This window comes from Lissotriton helveticus, chromosome 3_2 (genome assembly GCF_964261635.1).
Source record: "Lissotriton helveticus chromosome 3_2, aLisHel1.1, whole genome shotgun sequence".
In the NCBI taxonomy this organism is placed as follows: domain Eukaryota; kingdom Metazoa; phylum Chordata; class Amphibia; order Caudata; family Salamandridae; genus Lissotriton; species Lissotriton helveticus.
This window is the reverse complement of record NC_136062.1, coordinates 349,404,732-349,432,550: the sequence shown is the minus strand read 5'-3', so window position 1 is coordinate 349,432,550 and position 27,819 is coordinate 349,404,732. Positions and strand designations below refer to the sequence as shown.

General features: G+C 42.2%; 1 long non-coding RNA gene across 1 annotated transcript in view; it reads left to right on the top strand.

The window, feature by feature from the left end:
• Positions 1-7,116, top strand: part of LOC144826319 (uncharacterized) — a 552,161-nt gene extending 545,045 nt beyond the window's left edge. The window contains exon 4 of the long non-coding RNA XR_013609784.1: positions 7,089-7,116. This is a non-coding gene — a long non-coding RNA (uncharacterized LOC144826319). The remainder of the gene's footprint in view (positions 1-7,088) is intronic.
• The last annotated feature ends 20,703 nt before the right edge of the window (positions 7,117-27,819 follow it).

Sequence of the window (27,819 nt, the reverse complement as noted above, 5' to 3'; positions counted from 1 at the left end):
GGGTATGTAGTGCGCTATATAAATTCTTTGACTTGACTTAACTTGACTTGTGCAGTAGAAGGTAGTTTCTATTTCCGCTCACACTGGGTACCGCGAAAAAGAACCTATAAGTAAAATGATACTTTAAGTAAACATGATAATATTAAAGACTGAGGTGTCATATTTAGTTGGAGACATAGTTGGATTCCGATTCCAATTATAAAGTTAACAGCACTAAATCCTACGTTCTGGTACACATTCGAGGATAATATGTTTCTCACAATACCTGAGATAATCTTTAAATGGTTCTTTCGTAGTAATGGGAATTTAAGGTGTCACCAAATGCTGGCAATCTTATAGATCCTAATAAACAAACAGGGATACTTATTATATATGGTCTCGCGTTGTCTAGTCAACCCACAACGATTGCACAAGGGGAGCGTTTCATTACCTAAAATAGATGGTTATCAGGTGGCAAAGAATAAGGGAACCGGTTCCAAAATTCAGCAATCTATGATGTGAATTCGCCACACTTCCGGCTATCCGAGTAGGTAAGAGCGGGTAGGAAACTATCAGTCAAAAATCCCTAATAGAGGATAAACGGCCAGAGTTAAATGTGTATTATTGTTGGTATCCTCTGATTAGTACAAAGTAGGATAGAGGGGAATCTGGCAAATATACACACCATCAGCTTAATGAAGCAGGTTTCACGGGTGATATAGATGTGGATCCGCCGTTTTTCGTCGCTATTGAAATAAGTTTATGGCTGTCAATAAGAGTAAAGAATAACGCGCCTATGATAAGTAAACATTATTGAATTAGTCTACTAGTTATTTCGAAAATCAAGTACAGGCGTATACACACCGTTATTGGGTGATGCGAAATGCCACTGTCTTTTCCGCTGTAGGGAGGGTACAGAGCTGCGCATAAGGCTACCTAGTGGGGTATAGAAGGTAGAACAAGAACAGTGATCAGAATATGACTAAGCATGTTTTGGGTCTAAGTAGTAGCATGTCGATGTGTGGAACATACCTTCGAAAATAGCGGATCAGTCTGTAGAGGGGGTTCCGCCGATGGACCGCATCGACCTTCCGGCGCCGGAGATCGGACTCTCATTGATTCAGAGCCGGTTTGCATTTAAATAGCCCGCTTTTCGCCTCACAGAGAATCGGTATCACCTGCGTAGAGTGGTAAACATCGACGACAGGCTAGATTTTCCCGGTGGATAGATGGCGGCCATCTTAGAACGGCTGAGATTAGGCAGATGTAAGGTAGCAAACATCGACTGCCGACTAGATTTTTCTGATAGATATATGGCGGCCATCTTAGAACGGCTAAAATTCGGAAGCTGTAGTAAAGGAAACTGGACCTCATTCCTTTAGTTACTTAATAATCACCATTTTTAAAAAAAAGGGAATTATATTCTATTTTATTCGACTAGTGGGTATATTTTAGGGACATTAAATTTTTAAATTTTGCACACCTATTCGAAAGTTCTCCCTAATAATGTGCAAAAGTGTCCAATAGACAGATGTATCCAAACGCAAAGATGTTTCCATCCAGTTCATTATAGCTTTTATCCAATAGGGTGGTCGGACATTATTGCTGGAGAGATCATGTTTACAGAAATGCCTGGTGCCAAGGACATTCTTCATTGAGTCCATTGTCCAACGCGTTCAAAAAGAAAATCCAGAATACTTCCCGTTTTTTTCGTAAACCCACGGGGTCCGTTCCTGGATTCGCTTTAATTTTTTCTAGAATGAACCAACGCAGTTCTAGTTCTTTGTGTCCCTTTTCTAGCCAGTGTGTTACAATTGGGGCCGCAGTTTTTTGATTCCTAATATTGGATCTATGCTCCCCTATTCGTATTCGGCACTCTCTGCCTGTCTCCCCAACATATGGGAGGTTGCACGGACACAGAATTAGGTATATTATGTTACTGGTGCGACAGTTCGTCATAGTGGCGTTCCGTCGTACAGATATCCTGCGGGTGTTGGTACTGACATTTTCACCCACGATAGCCTGCGGGCAAATATGACATGTCCCACATTTGTGGTTGCCATATATAGGTTCCATTCCAGTTATGGTGGTTTGAATATTTTCTGGGGTTTCTTGAATTTTGCCTCTTACCAAGTGATTTTTCAAATTGCAGATGTAGTTTATGTCCCCAGCTGTAAAGAATCAATCCCTCTTCAAAGGAGTTACAGTAGATCAAGGCCCCCACCCGATGATATCCGTCACACCACACGCGTTCCTACTATCTGAAAACCATCCTGTATTGTGATTGGGAAGGGGAAGATTCCAGGGATGCCTCTTTGTACATCAAAGTTTTTACAATTATGTGTCACATTAAAAATATATAGCACTCCAACAAAGTAGTCGGATTATAAAACTTTAATAACTTATAAATATATACAACGCAACAAAAACAGTAAAAACATTTAAACATTTTTAGGAAAAAAGAAGCAACAATGGTCAGTAGCGGTCGGTTGTGCGAATAGTCCCAAGGCAGCACAACGTGCTGAGTTCTGGATGGCACCCAGGTGATGTTGCCTGGGTGCCGCACTGGTTTTGGGTATCCTACAATGCTGCTCCGAATAACGGTGTGGGGCGTCCCGGGGGGTGGCTCGTCAGTAGCGGTCTGTTGTGCGAATAGTCACAAGGCAGCAGAACGCGCTGAGATGTGGATGGCACCCAGGTGATGTCAAGTAAGTTGCCGCACTGGTTTTGGTATCCTACATTGCTGCTCCGAATAACGGCGTGGGGAGCCCCGGCGGGGGGGTGGGAGGGTGAGGCGGCGTGAACGGGCCTCCCCAGGTGGAGGCTCGTCTGCCGTAGTGGGGCGCCCCTTTACCGTTTCAGTTGCCATTCCGGCCGCTTTTGGTACACTGTGCCAAAATCCGCCATTCAGCTGAGTTGCGCCCACTCTTGCGGTGCAGCGATAGGCGGCTGCCACAGGACTCTCAAAATGGCGGCAGGCTCTTTCCTTTTTGGGCCTGGTCCACTGAAATGGCCCTGGGACAACTTGGAAATCGGACGCTTGTCTGCTAGGTCTTGGACCCCATTCTCGAAAGCGTCCCCTCAGCCTTGAGGATTCTACAAAAGTCTTGGGGGCCCCCGACTCCTGCAGGCTTCCGGTGGGGAGCGGCTGCCATGATTGCTCGCGGAATGACCACGACGGAGCCACGAGATGGTGGTGCTCTCATGCTGACGCCAGCTTCAGTCTGAAACATCCAGAAACAAGGTGGGGCTTTCATCGTTTGGGAAAAAAAAAAGTTTTCATCCAATGAAAAGTGTTATTTTTAGGTCATATGATCAAGCCTTCCATCATTAGGAAACCAAAAGTAAAATGAACCAATGAAAAGTTTTATAAACAAGTCACATGACCTGTTATGCGGCATAGGGTATAAAAAGCGTAGAAAATCCGTTGGCACGTGAGGCGGCGTCAGTAGCGGACCGATGTGCGAATAGGCCGAAGGCAGCACAACGCGCCAAGATCCGGATGGCACCGAGGTGGTGTCTAGCAAGTTGCCGCACTGGTGTGGCCATCCTACAATGCTGAAAATCGGCGTGGGGCGCCCCGTTGGCCTGTGAGTTTGCGTCAGTAGCAGACCGATGTGCAAATAGGCCGAAGGCAGCACAACGCGCCAAGATCCGGATGGCACCGAGGTGGTGTCTAGCAAGTTGCCGCACTGGTGTGGCCATCCTACAATGCTGAAAGTCGGCGTGGGGCGCCCCGTTGGCCTGTGAGTTCGCGTCAGTAGCGGACCGATGTGCGAATAGGCCGAAGGCAGCACAACGCGCCAAGATCCGGATGGCACCGAGGTGGTGTCTAGCAAGTTGCCGCACTGGTGTGGCCATCCTACAATGCTGAAAGTCGGCGTGGGGCGCCCCGTTGGCCTGTGAGGTGGCGTCAGTAGCGGACCGATGTGCGAATAGGGCCAAAGGCAGCGCAACGCGCCAAGATCCGGATGGCACCGAGGTGGTGTCTAGCAAGTTGCCGCACTGGTGTGGCCATCCTACAATGCTGCGCCGAAAGTCGGCGTGGGGCGCTCCGTTGGCCTGTGAGTTCGCGTCAGTCAGTGGGGGTTGTTTGAGGATCTGACTGCATTGGAAAGCAATGTGATGCTGTGCGTCGCCCCCAAGATGAAGGTTCCTCGGCTGCAGTGGGGCGCCCCTTGGTGTTTCACTCGCTATGCAGCTGAGTTGCGTGCGCACTTGCGGCGAATAGGCCGAAGGCAGCACAACAATATTTTCTGAATAGAAGACACCACAAGGCGCTGAGATTCGGTTGGCACCGAGTTGGTGTCTAGCAAGTTGCCGCACTGGTGTGGCCATCCTACAATCCTGCTCCGAATAACGGCGTGGGGTGCCCGAAGGGGGGGGGGAGGCGGCGTGAACGGGCCTTCCCAGGTGGAGGCTCGTCTGCTGTAGTGGGGCGCCCCTTTACCGTTTCAGTTGCCATTCAGCTGAGTTTCGGCCGCTCTTGATGCTACAGCGACAGGCGGCTGCAACAGGACTCTCAAAATGGCGGCCTGTTCTTTGGATTTGGGCCTGGTCCACTGAAATGGCCCTGGGACACCTTAGAACTCGGACGCTCGAATTTTTTTTCCTTTCCTCTACATGCAAAATAGGTAAATGCCCGGTACGTTACCTGCCTCATCTGCCACGATGTACTCTCCAGAGGAACCGAAAAAAAAGTATAGTTATGGTAACTATACCATGCATCATCATATGGAGAGGTGGCACCGATTAATTATAGTGCTGCACAAAAGAGAGATTTGGAGGAGAACCCCCGACCTGCCAGTACATTCACCAAAGAAGTGGCACTGACAGCATCAGAGGCAAGGGAAACGGTCCCAAATATTTAGAAGAACTTTGGAAAGATTAAAATGACATGTTTAGATTGTGGCAAATTAATTTCATGTGGACAGATGAGTGTTACTCTAATAAATACAGCATATGAACATCATCATAGTCGATGGTTGGTAGAGACATTTTGACTATATCCGGGACCTGCCCGTCCTCGCCCAAAATGGCGCCGGAATAAATGGGACTCGTAACTCCTTGTTGTGTACTGGTTGCAGAACCTTGATATCACGAGATACGTATGCAGTTTTGAAGCACATGGCGGGCGGGGACGAGAATTGATTGAATATTTTGACATCCCTATTGATATTAAGTTCTGATGTGTTATTGATTACTGTACTATTGAAAGTTCGAATTAACGTCACCCATGGTACTTGCCCGCAAATGTATATCTAGATAATTTTATTGTAACTGGCTCTGTCGTATTTTAATTATAAAATGTACGTCCACCGATTCCGCAACTGTTAGACACCTTAGTTCTTGCAACCTAATGGCCCGCCCGTTACGTTCCTCTACAGTGTAAATGTCTACTCATCATATACGATTACAGTTTGCTCCGTGGCCGGCCCACGTGGTTATAGGCCCGTATTTGTATACTGACATTTTCACAATAAAGGTTTTTAAAAGAAAACCTGGTAGTAGTATTTACATTGGTAAAGTTTTTAATAATAGTCACTGTTTTAGAATCAGTAAAAGGCAAGTGAAATAAAGCAGTCCAATTACATGAAGGGTAAAAGGTATAATACGCAGGAACGCAGTAAAGATAAATGGTCAAGGGCTGTTGTGTTTCTACTTCTGCAACATAAAGTGATCCTTAAGAATCTGATATTCAGGCGTATCGGCGACTAAGACAGCAGGCCGAGCCTCTTTTGCTCAACGGCTCCGTCATGGGACGAAGAAACGCCCTTTTTCTCGAAAAAGGAATATATTTTACTTGCAGGACAGTTGTAAATTTTCCGGGAAAGTACATTAGCCTGGAACATTATAACATATGTTTAAGAAAAAATAATGTTCGAAAGTAATAAAAAGCGTACTTTTTAGGTCATATGACCAAGCCTTTCATCATTAGAATAAGAAAAGTAAAATGAACCAGTGAAAAGTTTTATTAACAAGTCACATGACCTGTTATGCTTACGTAACGCGCTGCGCGCCGCGCCCCGGATCGCTTCCGGGAAGCTGCGCTTCACGCACCGGAGCACTTCCGGATGCGCTAACGCGCAGTGATGTCATCAGTGATGTCACTGACCATGTCATGAATGATGTAATATGCGACATCATCAGCAGTGGATTGCGGGTGCGCGATATATAGTTAGTGCAACTAACTATATATGGAATTTCAATGGTTTTGTGTGAGTAAAATAAGGTTTTTTAAATGCTAATTCCTAACTATATATGGTCTATAACCTATGGTTTTTTCAGTGAATTTTCAAGGTTTTTTAAATGCTAATTCCTAACTATATATGGTCTCTAACCTATGGTTTTTTCAGTGAATATATATATATATATATATATATATATATATTGTTATACAGAGAAAAGAAAATATTTTTTTATTTTTGAATACATGGCATATTTTGTATGTATTTATAGATTAACATATCAATTAGTAGTATAGTTAGCATTGAATATTTTTCTGTTTTATATAAAAGTGATAAACATTTTTACAAAGATAAGATATGTTATCCATTGGGTTTTATACAAATTGTTATACATTATTTATTTATAATATAAATATGCATTACATTATTACATATAGTTATATTTTTAATAACATTTATTTTGCAACAATGTTTTCATTGTATAACTTTTATATAAATAATTGTATATTTTAATAAATAATCTAATAGTTTGTGCAATAATATTTATATTGAAAATATAAATAGTATTGTTAAGTAGAGAAAGCATTTTGCAAAAAAATGACATTTAGCATTTATACATTTTTCACGTTATTTGCAAACAGTATTTTTTTATTATGCATTCATAATTTTCTCTATATATATATATATTTGTTTTTAATGATATTAATACATAATATTTGTTTTATCATATACATTATTATAATTTAACATTTGAAAAATATCTTAAACATTTTTTTATACATAACTATTACTAATTACTATTTTTAAAACATTTTTTGTAATATATTTGTAATGTACATTGAGTTTAATAAAGAAAAATATAATTCTTTTTTAATTAAGGAAGCCATTGTTTAAACTAAGTTGTATGTTGTGTTGTTTTAGGTCATTTCTGAAAGGAGAAGCTCACGTTTGGAAGCTGCATCACATCGGTTAATGTAAGTTTAATTTCAATTATTTAATATTTAATTTAGGATTAGTATGAAGGTCGTTAAGTAGTATGTAGTGTATGTCGTGTTTGGATTTCGTGTTTTTTGTGAGGTTTAGGTTTTAGTCCTGCCTTTGTGAAATGTGGTTAGTTTATTTATCGGTCGATGTTAGGGTTTGATATATATGTTTAATTGTGTTTAGAGTATGGTGTTTGTGTGTATTTTGGAATAATGTTATGGTATATTTGTGCGGGAGGGAATGTTTTGTTTTTTCAAAAGATGTTGTAAAGATAAACAACTGGTACAAGTATGAAAGAGCCACCGGAGGGACAAGCATGCCTTAGATAGAGTAAGTCCAATCAATCCCTCTTAAAGTACAATGTTTAGCGATTAGACAAAATGTGTTCTGCATGTCTTCCCCTAAAGTCCATTCATTTTAAGGTGCAGTTTGTTAGAAAAAGTGAATGGAGAGTCCTAAAGTTTCAATAATTCTACCGAATGTCTACCAACTTCAACGGCATTCAGTGCGATCGCCACCATCTTGGTGTGCTTAAACCTTCTAAACATGCATAGAAAGCGGACTGTTGATAGGTGTTCAAGCGCAACTTAAAATAGTGTTGTTACCAAAAGTGTGAACCGGGGTGCACTGGAATGAACAAAAGGTCATCGTAACGGAGATCGCGCCCAATTGATAACGCTGTGTCAGAACATTATGAATCCTAAAAGCTACAAAAAAGTGCAATGAACCACCACCATGAACAAAATTCATGGTGGTGGTTGCAGCCTCCTAACATAAAAATATAATATAGGTACATCACCCATATGTAAAAATAAATGTCTGGTATATGGTCAGCATACACGCGTTAGGAAATCGTTCTTGTTACCACAAGGAGTCAGCAGATTGTAATGGTCACCATACACAATCATGGTATCGAAAAAGGTACAACATGTTAACAATAATCAAACTACTTGTATCGACAAATGTACATGGTTACACTATCATAGTGTGCAAAGAAAGAGTTTCATCATTACAACTTGCTATAATCCCCATTGGTATGGAAAAACATAAGCCGGCAGGGGGATGACTTCTGGGACATGATGTGCTTTGACACCGTATATCCTACTTCAGTTGCAGGGATTTACCCATCGAGCCTGGGCCATCACTGCAAGCTGCAGTGAGCAAGCTGCTATATCCTACAGCCACTGGGTTCTATGTTGCCCACAACCTTTTTTCGTGCAAGTCTAGCTGATTTAATTGGTGCAGGTATTTATGTGGCGGCCGGGAGTAATACTGGATCAAGAAGCTTGATACTGTTATTCCCAAAGAGTTAAATGATCGTATGGTATTTAGCTGTTACCTGAATGGACAATCACATCATATAATACTCTGTAATATTTTCATAGCAAATGTTCACAACATTTGTAATGGCTTCACTAGAGTGAAAGAAAGCTTCACCTTTAGGAAGACTTTACACTGTAGCACATACTGCCTAGTTTATTTGGACATTAATTTTTTTTTTTTGCAGAGTTTTATATAGTGCGAACTTGACCTGAATTGGGTATCAGAGTGCTTTACATAGCACCAGTTACGTTACATGAGGACACACATTCATTTTTGTTAGGCACTGGGAGATTAGGTGATGTGCCCAGAATCACAGGAGGTTTTAGCGTCATTACTGAGACTCGAACCCAGTTCTCCAGGTCCGAGGTTGAGCGCCCTAACCCTTAGGACAACAATAGTGTTCTTGCAAAATACGCAGATTAACTGTAACCTCTGCATGTGCTGCTTATGCTGAAACCCTCCCCCATTTACTGTTTTGCCTAAATATAATCTATCTAATTCACCTCAAACAGTTCAATCAGTACTTTTGTAACTGTAAGTAGCCCATCATGTAGAGTGGAGAAGTGTGGCTCAATGGTTAGAGCGGCAGACCCTGATGCAGAGGTCTGGCCCGGGATCAGGGTTCAATTCCCCGCCTCGGCGGGTCTTGGGCTCAAAATTCCTCGGACCTGATAATTCTCGCCTCGGTGCCAATCATGGGTCCCACTCTGCAACTCTGGGCAATAGCTTGCTTAATCTCCACAACGGCCCCCACAATGCTAAGGATGCCTGGCCTCCACCTTGGGGGTGCCCAGGAGTGGACACCTCACAGGGAAAGCCAGGATGGGTTCCACAGCGGTATTCGTACAAGGGCCTTGAGACCCTTGCGGGTGAGTAGTGCGCTATACAAATATCAATTTACATTTACAATTTACATATACTTTGCTGCAAAGCCTGCAGGTAGGTCTATATTTTTGTGGCATTATTGTATAGTGGACTTAAGTTTGCAACCAGGTTATTTCTTCTTTTTTGCACACTGCTGATGCAGCAGCTTCATTAATGGCTGAATTAATTTTTGAGTGGATTCCCTGACTTTGGTGGTCCAGCAAGTGCTGAACATCCATCAATAGATACTGCGTTTTGAAGTCAGCTATTCCTGTCCAAATGTGCTCATTTGTTAGTGTCTTCTTCTTGAGTCTTTGTAATATTGGATTTTCAATGTTTTAAATCTAAATTGTATTCGGTACGCAAAATGAGGAGTCAGAAATAATCAAACCTGACACTGACGTTGGAATGGGTAAATATGATGTAATTGAATACCGTGATATATGGAGGCCAGACAACTGCAATTCCAATAAAGAAAATGTCAATGTGTGCACTCACCTGAGCTCTTACAGCCATACTCATACCAACAGTAACAATGTAAATGTATGCTATAATCCATGTAAGAATGACAATGTTGTTACCAGTAAAAGTGATCTCAATGTAACTCATGATCAAGGAATGCATAACTATGTCAATATCAGTAAGGACATTTTCAATGTACCCAATGACATCTACATATGCAATGTTGAGAATTTCGATTAAAATTACAGCAGTGACTGCCATATCATTTTCAATAGTTCCAGTGAACTTGCATCATTGCTAACATATTTTCCCATGGTGACCTCCCAAGCAACCCTGAGTGAGAGATACATGGTCAGATAAGCCCTGAGACCCACACCCATGCCTATCAAAAAACAGGTCATAGGTGGGGTCTCTCATTACCCAACGGCAAACACACACCCAGGGAAAAACCCTGATCAATTCCACAAATAGATATTTGCACTACAAACAGTTTCGAGGCAATTGGCCTAAAAAAACCTGTTTGGTCAAAGACACCTGCTCCACAAAAATACCCCAAAGCTAGATACCACATGTAGATAGAAACAGTCAACCAATCAGGACACAACATGCGTATCATACACATCATACGTAATTATCACACGCTTCTCATGCCGGACCCTGGCCCACACTAGCTCTCCCCAAGGTCGAGGGCCATCTGTGTCTTTATCAGATGCACAAACTTGTTAATTTTTGAATGAGATGCTTTTCAAGAATGCAGAAATTGTGTTATTATACCTCACAAGCTGTACATAGCACCAGATATAACTTTGTACAGCGAGAGACTCTACTGAGACACATTCTATTGAGACTCTCCCTACCACTGCATTTAATTAAACCAACTTGTTCCTGTTTTGCCCCATGCCTCTTGTCTTTTCATTTCTTTAAGGTAAATTAACATTCAAGCATTACTGATGTATTCGCTTTCTGAAGTGCCAGGAGGAGAGCATGTACTTCAGATATTTGTGTTGTTAAATTACCTAAAGGTTTCAAGTGTATATGCTTTATTTTAAAATCAGAATTCTAGAATGCTTCTTCTACTGCTACTGGGGACCTGACTATCACTGTTCTATAGTTTCTGTGGTTTGTGGTTATTCACCTCTATATAAGGTAGTTTGATAATGACTGAGTCACTGTTTTTTTCCGATGGGCTCTTTAGCATTACTTGCTAATATTGAAAGAATTTCTATGTTTTTACTTAGGGACAATTAAATATATTAAGTGACCTAGGGCCAGATGTAAGACCCTTTCAATTAGCGCCTCGCAATTTGCGACTCATTCCGTGTCGCAAATTGTGAGGCGCCTAATAAAATGTATAACAGTTTTATTACTCACTCTTTCGCGTTTGCCAATGGGGTTGCAAATTGCGAGGCTCATTAATAATAATGAGCCTCTCTCACTTTGCAAGGCCATTGGGAATGCCAGCCCTCCCAGGGATGTTGGCCTGCTGGGCTCATCAGACCACCATGTCTGGGGCTGCTTTTTAATAAATCAGCTTCTTTTTTTTTTAAATGCAGCCCGTTTTTCTTAAAGGAAACCGGGATGCATTTTAAAAAAAACAGAAATGAAACATTTTCGTTTCATTTTTTAAGGGCAGGCAGTGGTCCCCGGGACCACTGCGTGCCCTTAAAAAATATTTTTAGAGCCAGTCATAAAGTGGAAGAGGTCTCCTGGGTACCCCTTCCAAATTACCACCCTCTTGAAGAGGGTGGTAATTTGCGAGTGTTTTGTGTACGCCAATTGCAGTCACAAAACATTCTAAATAAATAAATTGCAATTCACTATTTAGGAATTGTACACGGCCAACAGTGATTTTGCATGCTTAAACAGGTTTGCAAACTCGTTTGCGTATGCAAAATCATGCTGTACATCTGGCCCCTAGTGAAGTGCCTATCGCATGTATGTCTCTAGAATTTAGTATACTTGCTTTATTATCTACCTCCAGGGATTTCATAACTGTCGCTATAATCAATTTATTTTCCCTCTCTTCAGGGTCTACCATAAACTTTTTGCCTTTTACTTGCCACGTTTTGCTGACTCCTGACTCGAGTCTCAGCGACATAAAGCACCGACTACCTTGAACCCAGCACCTGGACACTGCCATCTGTGAGTCTACCCTGCCTCCCTAGATAATGGGGTTTCTTTTCTTCATGCATAACATGGTAAATGAATGGGTAAGTGGCCGACCTGGTATAAGCCGTCTGTGTTTCAACTCTACTGGGACAATAAGATCTGGTCACCTAATTGGTGGCCTGACAGCTTAGGCAACTGTCCGCCACCTGTGGACAGTGTAAGGAACCTGGGATTCATGTTCGATTCCAAAATCACGTGAAGGCCCAAATTAACAAACTCACTTCCTCGGTCTGGTTCACCCTGAAACTAATTCGAAAACTACTGCCTTACATCCCTCCAGTTGCCTGTAAAACACTGGTAACTATGCTGGACTTTTCCAAAATGGATTACGGGAATGCCTTATTTGCTGGGCTACCCAAAGAGCTTCTCTTAAAACTTCAGCGGTTGCAGAACGCTGCAGCCCGGCTGATACTGAACATCCCCAGGTTTGAGCCAGTGGCTTCCAATCTTAGAAATCTTCACTGGCTACCGGTTGAGAAAAGAAACCAATGTAAGCTAGCATGCCTGGCATATAAATCTATGCATGGGTCAGGGCCGAATTTCTTGAAAACAAACATGGCATCTTACATCCCAGCTAGGACTCTAAGATCTAGCAGTGCCAACCTCCTCCGCACCCCCCATTTCAAACAACTGAGATGGAAGAGAGGTTTTCTACTGCACTCAGCGATAACCTGGAATAAACACCCTGCAGAAATAAAAAACAGCTCATCTCTGCTAACTTTTAGAAAGAGCATAAAGACCTGGCTCTTCTCTGGGTAGCCTGGCCCAGATTCCTGCACGACATACCCCGATGCCCTCCGCTCAAACAGTCTCAGCCTGTAATAAGTCTGGAGCCAAGGCAGGGAAGACAGGATGCATAAGGACTTCACAGAGAAAGTCTAGAAGCTTCTCCCACCTTCCAGCAGAAGAGCACCAGGTATAAATATTATCCTCAGACACCACTTCTTGAGCATACTTCTGAACTTTTGGATACTCTGCCAGAAAGAAGGAATGCTATGCTGCTTAAAAGGATTGGCACTCCTCTGGACCACTCCTCTGGAATATTGCCCTGATGTGCTGGGCTGCTGCTTGCTGCCCTTTTGCCTGGGTAAGAAGGGCTGTACCTGTATCTGTTAGAACCCAGTACCCAGAGAGACTCCAAAGGCAAGTTGGCTGCCTCCTGAATTATGCCTCATGGACAGAAGGCTCCAACAATCTTGACCCCAGCATCTGGTCTGGTCATCTGTGAATCTACACTACGAAGTGGTGCCAGCCCAGCAATCTCTTCCAAGTTGGCCTAAGGTGCACTGCTAGCATCTGTGGAACCAGTGAAACCAAAGCATCTCCTCTGCTGTGTGGTACAACCAGAGCAGACCCAACATGTCATCGTTGCAACATGGATTTAATCCATCACAAAGACCTGCATTGGCTTTGCAGCCAACAACTTCTTCAGAACCTCTGCTGCGCGATGCATTCTCAGAGCAGGCCCTTGCACCCATCATCATACTCCGCATCTCAGCTTCGCAGCTCCTCAGAACCAACGTATCACCCTGACCGCGCAATAGATCCTCAGCACTGGACTTCATATGGTAAGCCCTCATTGATGGGATCTGGAATGATGATGCAGGACATGGCAATTGCAGCCTCACTGTATCTCGAGAACAACGTCTAATTGAGGCTGCACTGTAGTGTAATTCCTACATTCTCAATAGGCTCTGCGCATTGGAATAGTGTATCCTGTAGTTTAGACGTGGGACTGAAGTCGACTAGATCACTACGGAATATACTAAACTTAATTGTGTGTGTGCCAGCTAGCTCAGAGGTCACTAGAAACTTTCTCGAATGAACAAGAAGGGATTTGTTTCTGACAACCGCATAAACATGACAAGTTTGTTTCCCAAGATTAAGAAATATATCTCTAGAGTAGCGGAAACAATAGATAGTTATTTCACTCAGTCATTTGTGCATGCTTCTTTTCACCAGAAGTGCAGAGAAATAGAGAGACGGGCGTTTTCAATAAAAAGGTATTTATTGAACAGTCTTCTTTCTCAAGCATAAGAAATGAACTGCTGCAATCGTAATACTTGCGGTAAAGTACAAAGCGTACAAGACGAAGAGTATTATAAAATAATATTGTAAAAGGATGATATGGTTTCTAAGCCATACAATACCTAAAATGCATAAAATATATACAGTAATAAATAGTGACTAAAAAGTACTCAACTGGTGCTTCTAAAATACGCCTACCACGGTGTACCTAACCTAGGTCTAGTACAAGGGAGGAAGTAAGTGAGGTGTTGCTTAGTTTTAGTATTTTTTGCCAAGAATCTAATCCAATAATTCTCTTAGGGTCTAATCAACTCTGTACCTTGGTCTTTAGAATGTAGGAAGTCTGGTATCTCTCTCTTAGGACTCAATTTCCCAGCAACCCGCAAGGGTAGCCTGGAAACACTGGAGCTGGAGAAAGTACAGCGTCTCTCAGTGTGTCAGCTGGAGGGTCGGCTTCCTTCGGTACTTGCTGCTGCAGGGCGCGTCGGGCAAGTAGATAGTCGAACTGCTCCAAACCACTGTGTGTTTGTTTGGACAAGTGTGGGCATATTTATCCCTTGAAGGTGCCGAGTTTGACGTAAGATTGGACATAATAACGTCATTAGAGACTTAATTCTCTGAAAACTCCAAGAGTTCTTGGATAAATTAATATTCATGCAGGGGGAAGTCCCTGACTGCTGAAAGCGGGTTTTTCCAAGAAATCGCTGTGGAAGTAGCCAAGCCGTATTAGGACTATTTGAGCTATGTCTTAATATGGTTGTGATTTCTATGCCTATATTAGGATATGATATTGTTTACCTATATAAGGGCATGCACCGGGAGAATTACACTAAGGTCCTAAAACGCTATACAACAGCACAATGCATCTTTGAGGTGGATCCTCGCAATGCTCCTCAAACCAAGAAATAAAGTACTTTGTTCAGCAGGTAACTGGGTACCTATAGCCAGCCCACACTCCATCGTAGTTGGCCTGAACTTGTGACATTTTCCTGGGCCTGCATGACCAGATATCTATAGTTGACACTTTGTGCTTTTTGGTGCTATTTTAACAGAAATCTTTAAAAACCTGCATGTTTCCAATTAGACTGATTGGATTTTTGTTGTTTCAATCTTTTTTTATTTATTAAAATGGACTCTATTTTTCTAATCTGGTTTGGAATCCTTTTGGGTGGTGATTTCACATTTATTACTGTTAGTCTTGCACAAATACTTTCCACAATGTCTCTAATTTAAGCCTGATTGCTTTGTGCCAAGCTGCCAGAGGGTTGCGCACAGGTTACTTTAGAGTTGGATTACGCCTCACCCTAACAAGGATTGTGGTTGCTGCTTAAAGAGGACTTGTACCACTGCCAACCTACAAATCAATGTCTTACAAGGACTATCTGCACTCATGTGAAAACTTTTTGGAGGGACCTGCTTCCCCACTGTGAAGTTTGACTTGTATGCAATTTACATAGCCTTAGTTTGGTCATACGTTTTGTAAGTAAATCCTGGCTGACTCAGAGCTATTCCTAATGCTTTTTTTATGCATTATCCGATGCAATGGTGTCAATATAAAGTGTCTTTATATATGTGAATGTGCCCTACTATCCAGTCCTTCCCTGCAAATGTAGTGGTTATCAACTGGTGCAATAGTCTAACTTTATACAACAAATATGGCCATCCAAAATTCTGAAATTCCATTCACTCTTGTAGCTTTTTCAGAGTATTAGACCTGGCATCATTTGTGTGGGTTTCCCCTGTATTTTTGCCCTTTGCCTCCTGTGTTTTTATTGTGTGTTGGACTTCGTTTTGCCCTACTAGATGCTTTGGGCACTTTGCCACTGCTGATCAGTGCCAAAGTACAAGTGCTCCCTTGGTAAATTGTTGTTATGGATTGGTGGTTCCATGGTTTACATATTTGATTTACCTCCCTAGTCCCTAGTTTAGTGCACTGTGTGTGCCCAGGGCCTGTAAATCAAATGCTGCTAGTTGGCTACAGCACTGATTGTGCCACCCACATAAGCAGACTGTAAATGTAACTCAGGCCTGCCGCTGCAAGAGCCGGTGTGCAGTCTGGTACTGCCATGTCGACCTGGCAAGTGCACCCACTTGCCAGGCCCTAGCCTTCCTTTTTCTTACATGTTAGTCAGCCCTAAGGTGCCCCTGTGGGCAGGGTGCAATGTATGTAAAAGGTAGGACAGGCCCTGGTGTGTGGCAAGCCCTGATTGGGAATTACTACCCATTTCGTATTTCACTATTGCAAGTCTACCTGTTTCTATAGGATAGAATGGGTAGTTTGCTTATAACATCTTATAAACATAACTTCCCCTGGGAATAAGGTAGGAAAATAAAGTTTGATATGCCTGAATGTTAAAATACATCATTTAGTGACGGTGAATTATACATTCTGTGTTTGAAAATACCACATTTAGAAAGCAGGTATTTTCTTGCATAGCCATCCAGTGTGCCTCTGTTAGTTTTGTGTATTGCATGTCTGGCTTTGGAATGACATTGGCTGGGGAGGAGCAGTTGCTCCGGAGAGTCTGATGAGTCAGGACTGAGGTAAATAGACCTGGGCTGCATTTAGAGTAGGGGGAGCAGATTTCTTTTTGCCTTAATGGGCCTGGTCTGCCTTTCACAATGCTGTCTCCTTTTCCTGCCAGGTAGCTGCACCAGAGAGGACAGAACTGGTTTTGACTGACCACAGGGCTTTTCTGCCACCAGAGAACAAATGATTTTGTTAAATTAATATTGGGGCCCAGACCCCTGAACTTTAGATCACTTCGGGGAAATCAAGAGGAACCTTTGCCAAGGGTAGAGCCGGAGAAGCTGAGGAGGAAGACTGTGCCTGGCTGTCTGTGGTTGGCTTGCAGTGGCTACTTGCTGCCAAACTTGCTGTTTGCTGTGTCCCTTGTTTGAGGAAGATCTCCAAGGGCTTGAAACTGTGCATGCATCCTGTTCTGAATTCTTAGGGACACAAAGACTTCACTACCAGCTCTCCTGAACTACCTTGCTGGGAGGTCTTCCTGCGGTTGTTTTGGGACCTCTAGAGACTGTTTTCCGCTGGGAGCATGAAAATCATTGCAACACCAGGAAGCGTGACACATCCGTATCTCCTTCCGACGCATCGCTGAAGTGACCATCACAGCGCCTGCCGCTGCTTGAGAAATCGCCACACTGCACATCGAGTGCACGCTCTCTGAAGTCCAAGATCGCAGCACCAATTCCAATGCAAGACCTGCCGTGCGGCTGCAAGAATCCACGCATCATACTGGACCATCACATCGCGTCAAGTTGCCAAGTCTGTTGCATCATTGGGGAATGCAGTAAGAAACCAACGCATCTCCTCCCCATGGAGGAACAAACCGAAGCATTACCTCCTCTCTGGTAAGGAACCAACGCATCACTACTCTGCACAGTAGTAAGGAATAACCCTGGGCAAAGCACTACTCTACGCTCATGTAGTTTGCGAAGTTTGCGCAACTTCCCACTATGCGAGCTGCACGTAGCACAGTGCGAACATGCGTAGCGCAGCGTAGCGTAGTGCAGCGGTCATTTTTTGCTTGTTTGCGGTCCTCAACGTCATGTTCGCCACCTCGAGCAAGCAAAATGACATCCCGGCGAGACTCTGAACGCGGGGAGGTCAGGTTTCTCATTGCGAGTGGTCGTGCATGCTCGCAACCGCTCGCGATGAGAAACTACCAGTTTGCGTTGAGAAAGCTGCCGCTCGAGTAAAAATCTACTTGAGCTGCTGAAAACTACAGCTCGCACTGTGCAAGATGCCGTTTTCAATGATTGCACAGTGCCGGATGCTTGTTTGCACTGTACAATCATTGAAAATGCATCTTGCACAGTGCGAACATGCTACTACGCAGCTCGCGTAGTGCTACATGAAGTTCGCGTAGTGCGAAGTGCACTTCGCGTAGCTTCGCGTAGGGCTACTGCACAAACTACGCCCACCCCTAGTACAGGAACAGACGCATCACCTCCCCTGGACCAAGGAACCTATGCATCACCTTCTCTGAATGTAAGGAACTGACCCATCACCTTCCCTGCAACCATTTTTGTTTGTGTGTGCGACGCATCCTAGGTACTTTACTTGAAAAGTGTTGCATCCGCAATTTGCCTTGCACTGAACTATTCCTACCATTTGAAAGTAATATTTGTATTACTGTATTGTGGATTTTTGTTGTTTGGTCTTGTTTTGGTGTAGATAAAGATTACTTATTTTTCTAAACTGGTGTGGTGTCCATTAGCAGTGTTTTCACTGTATTACTGAATGTGTTCACAACTGCTGAGATAAGCCTACCTGCTCATGCCAAGCTACCAAGGGGTGAGCAGGGGTTATTTTAAGAGTGTATCCCCCTTACCCTGACTAGAAGCAAGGGTCCCTCTTTGGCCAAAGGTACCTACCTCTGCCAACTAGAGACCCCCATTTCTAACACAGAGTGTTGGGGGTTCCAATCTCCCAGATTTTTCTGAGGACTCCGGTGCTAGTTCTTTACCTTCACAGGAAAACTCTTTTCCGAAGAAGATTACATTCAAATAGAATGATTTGTAATTCCTGAAGTTCAGCTTAGAGCCTGCTTCTGCAAGTAATGTGGGTATCTTCTCTGTATGTTCAATATGTTTATTTAATTCTTCATCAGTAATGTATATATAACATAAACACCATCTCACCCCCCTGTGACAAGTCAATGATGCAGGCTTAAAAGGCCTCTTTGCTATTTTATACACTTTGGATAATCTTGTAATCCTTATGTGTTCCCGCAAATGTGAATGATGTCATATAGTATCATACAGGAGCAATGCTTTGGGATGAAAAACAACAATGATCTTCCAGTTTAGGAATGACTTGATGCATCTCTTTATTTAACACTACATCACAATGCATTAACATTGTGAAAACCAGTTACATCTCCTATCACTCACTAAATTCATGATTGCCTTTGAACTTGTACACCTCTCAGCTGCCTTATGGATAGGTTTGCACCACAGAAATACCACATACATACACTCATACATGCATGCATTGATGCTTACCTATGTACACATGAATTTGCTATATCAATAGTGGTTTTGTTTTATTTGTGTGCAGTGGCAGCTGCTGCCTATGTAAAATTGTGGGGCGGGGAAAGAAGGGGAGTTAGGCAATAAAATAAAAGCATACAAAACTTACCTGCCACTCCACTCCCACTAATGCTGCAGGTCGCATTGTTGCTCCTCGGATGTGGATGTGCCTCAAAGCCCTGGATTCCTACTAAATCCTATGCCAGTGGTGTAGTAAGGGGCATAGGAATGGCGGTACTCCTGGGCGGCACGAGTTTTCGGAGCGACAGCCTCCCTCCACTCTTACCTGCCGTCTCAGGATGGCAATCACCAGCACCCGGAATATCAATTCGCCCGCCATGGGTTAAACCGAGAAATCTTGCGAGCCCCACCCCCGTTTTCCAATGCAGCGGCCGAGAGGGGGGCAAATGCAGAGACCACCATGGGTGGCCAAAGGGCTAACTACGCCACTGCCAGACACTGCTCTCATGCTATGAGAGCATGACCAGGATTGGTCTGAGCGGCCTGGTTTGCCGCTCAGACAGTGCCTGGTAGTCTGTGCTGTTTCACCAAGCCGCCCCTATTTGTGTGTGAATGGCATCATTATTACAGTACTGTGTGACTAGTGAATGGTGTATATTTTACAAGGTTCCATGTTGAAATATCGATGTAAAAAATGTAGTTTACAAAAATATTGAGGTAAAAATATTGATTACAAATATATCGACTCCCCATACTTAAACAGGTAAGTACAATAATATTGAATCAAAGATATCGAAGTAAAAAATATAGATGTAAAAAATATCGGCTTAAAAATATATATATAACTTAAACAAAATATATTAAATAATATTAATATTTTAACACAATAAATTACACTTAATATATATTTTAACTGAATAAGACACAAGCTTAATTTAAAAAATATAAACACACAAAAATACATATATTTACAAATATTTACTTAAATGCATTGTATTAACTGTTATAATTATTTAATTTATAAATTCTTAAATTATATACAAAATATATATCAATAATTTCAAATAAAAGAAAACATCCTATAATTCATTAACACATTAAGCTATAAAAAAACACATATTCACAACAGAATACTTACAAAGCAGGGAAAATGTTGGCTAGCAGAGGGGTAAAAATTACTATTCCCACTCCAGTGGGTGCAGAAGCAGGGAAAGTGTTGGATAGCGGAGGGGTAAAAATTACTATTCCCACTCCAGTGAGTGCGATAGTAGGGAAAGTGGTGGACAGTGGGGGAGGGGGAAATCACTATTCCCACTCTAGTGAGTGCAATAGTAGGGAAAGTGTTGGATAGCAGAGGGGTAAACATTACTATTCCCACTCCAGTGAGTGCAACAGTAGGGAAAGTGCTGGATATCACAACAATAACAAAAAACATCAACAGTTTTATGAAATAAAATGTCCATTATTAACATAAATGATATTTAAATTAAAATATATTATTATTAAAAATAATAATAAACATTCATTAATTACACATTGTTTAACACTATAATTTCCACAACACACACCTAACATTTATTACACAATTGTAATCAATAATTAATTAATGCAAATTAATTAACAAATAATGAATAATTCATCAATAAAAAATTAATTACTTCCGACCCTTCCCACCATTTACACCTATAAACACGTCAACACACATAAACTTAATAAAACAATTACCATAATTAATTAATAAGTGATTAATTTAAATTAATTAACTAATTATCAAACAATAATTAATAAATTAGTGTACACATTGAACTCAATAACATCGCAACTATACAATTATGAATAAATATAAATTACTAAATAAGTTTCATATAATTATTTTACTTTCCACTCTATTCCCCTATAAACCCACAACCTGCTACAGAACTAAAAAAGCAAAATTACATTTAAAAAAATGTATTAACTACTATAAATAATTAAAAAATCTATGAAATTAAATTTCTTCCCACCCTATTCCCCTATAAACCCACAACCCACTACAGAACTAAAAACGCAAAATTGTATTTCAAAAAATATATTAACCTCTAAACTTTTAACACATGTCCAAAAATTACAAACAATTTTCATACAAAAACTAAAATACACAACATTAATAATAGTTTGATGTTTTTTACAACTATATTTTTGTAAACGATATTTAACACTTCGATATATTTTTGCAATCGATATTACTTATCTAACAATCACTATTCGTGACCAGGATATTTTTTCCATGGATATTTCTATTGCACAATAATTTTACCTCGATATTTCTGTACATTGATATTTAAACATCGATATTCTAGCTCTGTACCATTTTACAATGCTGACTTATCTAGTTTAAAAACCATAAAAATAGTGGTGTTCATATAAAGATTATCTATGAGGTGAATTTGTCTAAAATTTATTTTGAATTCTGCTTTACTTCTGGTTCATCGTATACTGGTTCTGAACATTCAGTGTATCTTGCAAGGGGATATCATGAAGAACTCGTTCCAACCAGCGAGATTTCTAGATAGCACTTGAGCTATTTGTAATGCCTGTTTTATTGCACACCAGTCCTCTCTGGCTGGGTATTAGCAAAGACTCGTATAACTTCCTCGCCTTTGGGAGTAATTATTATGACTTTGGGGTATAGTACTCAACCAACAATATATTACAAGCAATTCAGTCTAGAAGACCATAACGATAGTCTGCCTAATGGCCCCTTCAATGTGAATCAAGGTTTTCTAAATAAAATCAGTGCTTATTTAAATGCATGGCTGGTGTTTCGATTTGAAGATACTAATTAGTTTCCTCTCTGTTCATGTGGGCTATTGTGATTTTATACAGCACAAACTAAGAAGGCAACCACTTTTTGCCGCTCTTCATCAGAGCATTCTTCCTGCAAGCCTACCTGCCTTCTGGTCGCAGCTACTTCCACCTTTTTTGTTTGATCCAGAACATGTTCCCCATTTGTGCCTTCTGACTGGCTAGGTTTGTCCTTTGTCACATTCCAGGGAGAAATTAACAGAAATTGGGTTTGGTCTTATTTTTCCACACCCCTGTGAATGAGAACAATGCTCATCAGAGGTTGATATCTCACTGGAGGCCTAATTTCTTTCGTAAAACTCAGGTTAGTAATTCTCTTTGTTTTTTTGAATAATATTGGTGATTCTGTGTATTTTCTTCTGGGGTTGTTTCATTCTTTTCATTGACTTTAGCGAGGTGTGGTAAATAAATAATTAATTACCGGTACTATTTTTGAATACAGTGAATAAAACAGATAGCTCAATAAATAGGAGACAGGATTCGAGGTATCGAAGTCTGACAGGCTTTAATCAGGCATAAGGGAAGGGACAGGAACGGGATAGCCTGCACGGAAATAGACTGATGGCAGCTGCCGGGGAAATGGGAATCGGGGGATTTGGCAACCTTCAGTAACAGTACACAGTATATATATACTTAAACAAATACATTACAGTCAATAAAGTAGGCGTAGCAGTAGGCGTTTCTCGTAGCAGTCGCGAAAGATAAGAGTAAAATGGGTGTAACAAGAAGGCGTGTACAGGGCGTACACATAGACATGTGATGTAAACGTAACAGAAGTGTCATGAATGGGGCGGAAACATGGAGGGGGCTACCTGAGCAGCTGGGACCTTTAACCTAGTGGTGCGCGCAAACGGGCAATGACGTGTTACCAGGAGGAACTGGGGGCTATGACTTCTGCGCTGGAAGAGGAGACTAAAGTCTGCAGTGTCAGAACGACTTGTACCTATGGCATATCTGGTATCTGGTGTTTGGAGTACATGTTGATAGAATCCAAAAGTTATCAGGGCAAAGGCTACTTGACACTAAGACTGGTGCATGCATAATTCTACATATATTGCGTGTGCTAGGAATATTCTATAAATATTAATACAGTATTTCTCTTACATGGAGACAGGAAGGCTAGACCATGGCTGAAACTGTTGATGCGATTCAGTAGCTTAGGAATGCAGAGAAGGAGGGCTGGACTCATAACTAGAAGCATAACATACTCTTGGCAGACAGGAAGGCAGAGCAAGGCCGGGCCGGGCACTGTGAGGCAGGAAGTAAGTGAAGGGTCAGGGATGCAGGTGGGGGCTGTATCGCTCCTCGGAGAGGGTTCAGGAGACAGGAGCTGAATCTGATGTCCGGGCCCCTTTTGAGGCCTAGAAACGGGGACAATTCAATGAATTAACGTGCACACTGTAAAATGTGGCAACATAGGCCTAATACTCGTTGCTTTCACGAGAACTGGAAACTGGCATACTAGAGATGGACACAACTATAATTGCGTCTTTAATCGGTCATAGGGGGATACATGCATATCGATCATGCACATATAGCATAATATGGGGAACACGTAGGCACATATAACATGGCAAAATTTACTTTTCCACATTCCCTCCTTGTGCCCTACGTTTCCATCAGGAAACATCAATATTCATGATACCATCTATCTGTTCATGTAGCATCATTTGCTCGTCTCGGATTGTCTTGGAACGGGATTTAGGACTAGGAATACAAGAGGTAGCACACATGCCGCAAATCGCAGGGCCACATTGTAAACAGAGGCAGCAACTGAAAATGATCATTACTGCTATACCTAGGAATGACAATACTTTCCATCCCCAGGCAGATATGATACTCCAGAGCCAACCGGACCACGTCCAGGTGCCTGGATTCTGGTGTAACTGATGGGCAATTTTATGAAGTCTGGTTATAGCTGAATAAACAGACGGCGCGTTATTAGGAATGAAAATGCAGCAACTAGATCCGATGACTCTACATGCTCCTCCTCTATCGGCCAGTATGACGTCAAGAACGAGACGATTTTGGAGCACGACAAATCTCATAGCAGATTGTTCTTCGGTTAAGTTACCTAGAGCGGAAGTGGTCTCATTCACTACTGCTTCAAGGGTTCTGGTTAACCTACGTATTAGCTTACTATTCTGGACAGGTCCTATAAAGAAAAAGAAACCTTTATTGAAGTCTTGATATTGTTCTAGAGCAGTTTCAGTTTGATCGACAATTGGGGACTCGGTCTCCCTTCTATGTCTAACGTGTACTAGATGTGTGTTTCTGTGATAATCAGATGGGGCTAGAAAAACTGGTGGCAGTAGGAAGGCAATATAACATGTTCCATCCCAATCGAGGGGCAGACGAACATATGCGGTCTGACCACAAACAAAATAAGAATGACGTGAGGCTTTGAAAATAGATTTCCCACTGTCACTATACTCGACAGTAGTAGTACAATCACTATGTCCTACATGTGCGGAACCATTCTTTCTGACACATAATTCGCCTTTGACTGGTAGTACTGAAATAGCAGGCAAATCTGGAGTAGTATCGGACTGAACATTCAGGACCATGAAATTCGAGGAATAATTACCTAAATCATATACTTCATTTTCTAGATCTAACCCTGTTCTATGGGAAAGACCTTGCTTGTCTGGGAAACATGTTCGATTCAGAAAGGACATATCAGTGGAGGATGACGTTAACGTAGACCATGCTCCACACGAACCATTATGTGAAAACGGATAAGGAAAGAGTGGCAGAACTCCCTTCGGTGTCTGGAAAGGGGGGAGTCGACCACACACCCAACAATTAGTGGCATTGCTGGTCTGATGTGAATAGTGCAACATTCGGATAAATGTGTTGTTACGCATAGCAAGACGATAGGATAGCTCGTGAGGAGGCAGATCACTAAATGTGTGCTCTACTGTAGCATTAGAAAACATATGTACATGTGAAATTGGAAAACATAAATGTAAAGCATAACTTGTGCAGGTGATCATAAGACTCGAAAATAACAAGAAGAATAGAACGATAATACATCTTTTAGAGTTTTGACTAACTCTCTCACTGTGTGGGTCTGTCTCATACATGTCAGGAACCTGTCTAACCGTTTCACCCGAGAGGGACTTAGACAATTAAACTGGCTGACTTATTTTACTAGACCTCAACTTGGCTTTATACTCCTGCTGCGGAGTTTTCTCTAACAGGGGAATTTTGAACTCAGAGTCTGTTTTTGGGTAGTCCTTAGGAATAAGGCAGTCCTTAATAAATGTCTTTTGTCGTAATCCATGGAACTTCTTGATATGACTGGTGTGGACCCATCCCTTCCGGCCCTCTAGCTTGACCGCGGTCCTTGTTGTCAATAACACCATTCGAGGCTCTTTCCAACGGGGCTCCAGCGGACTTGAACGATCAAAATTGCGGACCAAAACATATTCTCCCGGAACGACTTCATGTGGTTTCACCTCAGTGTTGTCTGGAAATGCAGCGGCAACCTGTGAACGACAAGAGTGTAGGGCAGACATCAAGGAAGCTAGGTAATCTGTCAGCATATTACTGGAAACGTCTGTAATACTACGGGGTCTAGGTGTACCCCACATGTTTGGAGGACGGCCGAATACGACCTCATACGGGGACAGACCTGATCTGGAATGTGCAACCATCCTCATATAGAATAGAGCAACTGGCAGAGCTACTAACCAATCTACACCTTTTTCTCTACATACTTTAGCAATGCGGATTTTCAAAGTCTGGTTATGTCTCTCTAGGAGACCGGCTGCTTCAGGATGGCGCACACAATGGAACTTCCACTGGTACCCTAACAGAAGGGAAACATGTTTCATGAGCTCGGATGAGAATGGCTGGCCGTTATCTGAATACAAGACCCTAGGGAGTCCATAGCGGGGAAAGAACTCACGAACCAACTGCCTGGCAGTGGTCGTGGCTGTGTAATCTGGAACTGGATATGCTTCTGTCCACCTGGACAAAGCGCATACAACTACGAGGACATACTTGAAACCTCGACATCGCTCCATCTGAATATAATCCATCTGGAGGACTTCAAAAGGGTGGTCAGGAGGTTGGAATCCACCTTGTTCCACCGGGACACTTTTACCTGGATTGAACTGACTTCGGTTTCAGTAGTCACTGCATACGCGGCTACTAGTTCTCCTGTACTTGTCCTCATACATGAACCATCCACATAAAGTGTCAGGTCTGGATTAGGTAATGCAATATCGGTCAGATCTTGTCTTGGCTTTGTCATAGTGTTAACAACTTCCACACAGTCATGTGTGGCAGGATTTGAAGTAACTGACGGTAACAGTGTAGCAGGATTTAGAATATTGCAGCGTCTAATTTCTATATGTGGCTGAAACAGTGTCAGTTCATAGCCTGTTAAACGTGCAATTGTCAAGTGCTGAGTCTGGGTTCGGTTTAAGAGAACTTTCACGGAGTGTGGAACTTGTACTGTCATGGAGTGTCCTAACACTATGGAATCACTTTGCCTGATCGCTAGAGCTGTGGCTGCAACTGACTTGAGGCACGCAGGCAGAGCCTGGGCCACTGGATCTAATGTGCTAGAAAAATAAGCACAGGGCTTGTATTGTCCTGCTTGATCTTGTGTAAGAACAGATAATGCAGTACCATCACGTTCTGTGACAAAAAGTGTAAAAGGCTTACTGTAGTTCGGTGTTGCTAGAACTGGTGCTTGACATAAGGCTTTCTTTAACTCATTAAAAACAAGAGTATGTTCCTGGGTCCAAGGGAGGACAGTCGATACGGCTGCCTCCTGTGTCGTTAATTGTATCAGTGGTTTGGCTAGAAATGCATACTGAGGAATCCATTGTCTGCAGTAAGAAGTGAGGCCGATAAAAGCTCGTACCTCCTTCTGTGTCTTGGGCTGTGGAAGACTTGCTATTAACTGGATACGGTCAGGTGTCAACTGCCTACCCCACTTGGACAGTAAGTGTCCCAAGTAGACCACTTGCTGGACACAGAATTGTAATTTGGAAGGGGACACCTTGTGCCCCATCTCGGCCAGAAAATACAGGACTGTAAGTGACGCTCGCTCGCAGTCACGTTCAGAACGGGCTGTGATCAGTAGATCATCGACATACTGGAGCAGGGCAGTGTCAGTTGGCATGTGAATATTGTCTAGTTGTCTCTTAAGTGCTTGACTGTAAATGCTAGGACTTTCTGTAAAACCTTGAGGAGCTCGTGTGAATTTATAGCTTCTTCCATTTAAACAGAAACCGAAAAGGTACTGGCTGTCTGGATGAATGGGGACACTGAAAAATGCGTTCTTGAGATCGATAACTGTGAAGAACGTAGCTTCAGAATCAATGGCTGTCAAGAGGGATGAAATATCTGGGACTACTGGGTACTGGGGTATGATACATTTATTAAGCTCTCGAAGATCAATCACTAATCGATATACTGGAGGTGCATTTGGATCAGTACGTTTCAGGACTGGGATGATATGAGAATTACATACATTGGAGTCAGTTTCTACAACCACTCCTTGAGCAATAGGCTCGTCAATAATTTTGGATAAGGCTGCTACAGCCTCAGGTGGCAATTTGTACTGTCTGATTCGTGGCAAAACTACACCTGGATTCAGAGTCACACGATGGGGTGTGATATGCATACAACCTACATCAGTTGGACCTTGCGCCCATAAATGCTGTGGTACATTCGATAATCTTGGATCAAAATCACGTAATACATAATGACCTTTGAAGTCTCTCAAAAACAAGCGGACCCCCACTGGGGAACAACAAATTACTGCTCCTAATTCTTTTAATGTCTTAATGCCTAACACATTTTCTGGACAAGATTTCGTGAGTAACAAATCAGTAGTTCGGGACAATGGACCGACTTCTAGAGTAACTGGTTTTGATATTTCATTAACAATCGGCTTTCCTGAAAATCCAAGGGAAACATTTCTAGAGCCTGAGAGCGGAGCCAC